This window comes from Triticum aestivum, chromosome 4B (assembly GCF_018294505.1).
Source record: "Triticum aestivum cultivar Chinese Spring chromosome 4B, IWGSC CS RefSeq v2.1, whole genome shotgun sequence".
NCBI classification, from domain to species: domain Eukaryota; kingdom Viridiplantae; phylum Streptophyta; class Magnoliopsida; order Poales; family Poaceae; genus Triticum; species Triticum aestivum.
Genome location: NC_057804.1, coordinates 624,609,171 through 624,612,539, shown reverse-complemented (window position 1 = coordinate 624,612,539; position 3,369 = coordinate 624,609,171).

The following is a 3,369-nucleotide window of genomic DNA, read 5'->3' as shown; positions in this document are numbered from 1 at the left end:
TTCTAAAAGAAGAAACAAGCATACACATAACAAGTTTAGCATGTACTAGTATATGAAACTCATTTCGGTGAACCAGTTCATTAGTAAGGTGGACAGGATTAAACTACCCAGTCTTCTATTGCCAAGTACTAGTACATAATAAAAGCATCAAACAAGCATATATCTATGTCCTATGGTCACTACATTGTCTTGCCAAATCAAAATAGAGACACAGTTCAAATCATAGCAGTTCAAGACAAAGCAACAGTGAAAGAATACAAAGCGTGGGAAACTACACGGCACAACAAGATTTCAGATAGGTACCACGGGTCTACATGTACAACAACACTATTGGCTCTGTTGTGATGCTAGTAATGTGCATGATATGAAAGTCAACTGTATACACAATTGAAATTGAACATACCTGCTGTGCCATTGGAGTTTCGATTGGATCCCTCAATGTAAAAATAAGTTTGTATGAGTAAATACAGTGATACAAGAGCAAAGCAATCATAGTTAAAAAGGCGCGCCTAAGCGAGTGCTTCAGCGCGCCTAGGCTCTAGGCATTGGCAAAACGCATTGCGCATAACTATGCTTAATCTGTGCATAACTGCGCATAAGCACGCGCTTTGGTCAGTAAAGCGCAAGGCGGTGGCAAAATGCACAATTAACGCCTAGCACTTTTTTGAACTATGATAACAATGGAATCTTAAATTAGAACAGTTGTTGTTCAGGTTTAGGCACTTGTTCTACATGAACAGAGTACAGTAAGACGCAAGAATATAATACTTAAAAATAGAAAATGAGCTCATAGACCTTACCACATTCTTGGTTCGGGACCAGTACAGAACAAGGTGTTCCCAGTCATTGTCCAGTAAATGTGTCTTAGGAGAATGTAAGGGAATTTGATGAGTTTCTTTGCCGGTGAAGAACGTTTTCTTCAGGTAATTCCGATACTGCCACCAAGCATCCTTGAAGATACAAAGGTATTAGCACAGGTTACCTCATCCTGAGTTTCAAATAGGTCCTTCTCTATAGAGAAAAATGGGAAAATTTGCTGTATTATAACCATCATGGAGGTAGGATGTATGGGACGAAGCAAAGTAATTTCCATGAATAACATTACTTACACATAACTCCTGGACAAACACTGGCAACTGGCATTTTCCTTCATCTTCAATATAATATTTCCAAGATGGGAAGATACGCACTTACGATTTAACAACATCAAATGCAATAGATGCTAAACTACGACTAGCTGGTTGTGCTTCCTCCACAGGAATAGGCGTACTAGCTGGTGGAGTTTGGGTTCGCCGTGATAGTACTGGCCCTTTGGGCACTAGAGCTGCCTTACTAACTGTTCTTGTTTGGGAGCTCTATGGTGGAGATGGTGCTGTGTCAACAGGAACTGGGTCGGCTGGGGTTGGGGTTAGATTGGGTGAAGCTGGTTCTCTGTCCATCGCAGTAGGGGTACAATCTGCAAGAGTTTGGGTTATGTGTGGTAGGGCTGGTTCTTGTGCATGTAGAACCGGGGTGCTATCTCCACTAAGAGGTAGCACTATTTTATTTGAAGACCGTGTTTTTAGTCCGCTAGATACTGGCATCACCCGCTCCAATTCAAATGGCTGATAAACAGGAAACATAGTTGAATGTACAAACATTGTATGAGAGACAGATGCAATAGATAGTGTGGAAAAAAGAGGGCATGAAATAGTTGACATGTATATTGTTTAACTAAAACGGATAGCATGACATAATTTCACATATATGATATCTATCTAAACTGGATAGCATAGCATAACATAATTCAAAGATATGATGAATAACTAAACAGGATCGCATGACATAATTCACCTACATGTTATCTAAGTAATCAGGATCACATCATTTAATTCACATATGTGATTTATATGCTAAACAGAGGGCATTCGATGTGATGTCTGAACTAGGAACATGATGTTGAATATTTTGTATATGATGTCTAAACTATGCAATGCAAGACACCGTATGCATGATATGAGCAGTATAACCGTGCCAAGTTAGAGCATACACCTCAGTGGGGGAATAGGACTGGTCATCTGTCTCTGAATCCATCTCTGAGGAGCTATCGGGACCCAACAAGAGATCTGCTTCGACAGGTAGCACTGTCTGCTCTGAAGGCCTTGTTTTCACTCCAGATTTTTCCATCTCCCACCCAAATGGTTGATTCACAGGAAGAGTAGTTTAACGTACAAACATTGTCGACAAATGGAAATGTAATGAAGAAAAGGATGGGCAAGATATCATTCAAATATATCATGCCTGGTTAAACAGGATGGCATTGCACATTTCACATATATTATGGCTGGCTAAAAGACATGAGACTACATAATTCCCATATATGATATAGAAACTAAATAGGTGGCATTACAGAACATGTCTAAACTAAGCAGATGACATATATGATGTCAAAAGTAGGAACTGCAAGGCAACATATGCATGATATGACTAACATCATCATGCCAAGTTAGAGCAAACACCTTGGGGGGTAAATAGGAGTGGTCAACGGCGTCTGAATCCGCCTCAGAACAGATATCTTCCTCTGGATTACAATCTGGAGAGGGGTCGGGAGGGTTTGCCGTTGAACCCACCATGGAGCGATGTCGGCATGACATTGTATTGCCGAGCAAAACTTTTCCCTTTTTCTCTACATGTTCAGCATGACTGTGTACAATACCTGACATGCATACGAAAAAAATATGGTGAGATTATGTAAGGAGAGCATGCAAAAATTTAGAGTGATGGTAACAACCAGTGGATCGACGTTTTTTCGTTGAACCAAAATAGCCCTAATGGATCGACGTGAATGTATAGTAATAAGTGATGCAACAAGTGTACAACCTCTTTGCCGTAGCCGTGTCGACCTCAGCATCATTGGGTTGGTCGCTGAAGCAGTTGAGGCAGAGGTGGCTGTCGGAGGTGTGGAGGAAGATCTGAGGAATCTGTAGACGGCATCCAGGGCACTGCTCTGTTGTGATGGATCGTTTTGTCATTGGAGCAGCTCCGGTGAGCCGTAAGACGTCAAGGCTGAAGCAGCACAAGACAAACATCGTCAATCTCAAGTGGGATTCTAATAGCATCTCCAGTAGATGATGTAAAATGGATGTAAAATTAGCATCACCAAAAACCACCTGACTACAACAGATGAGGTAAAAACTGTTGACTCTAAACTTAACTGTCGAAACTGAAATTTACTATGGAATCTGAATGCTACTGTCGAAACTGAACACAATGGTAGCAGAGAGGCACTTGACATGTAGTTTAGGGAGGGCCTGCAGTTCATCTTCAACCTGCACCCCCCTTGAGCGCCAGCCACCACCGGTCGAACCGCCGGCCCCAGCGCTGCCTCGC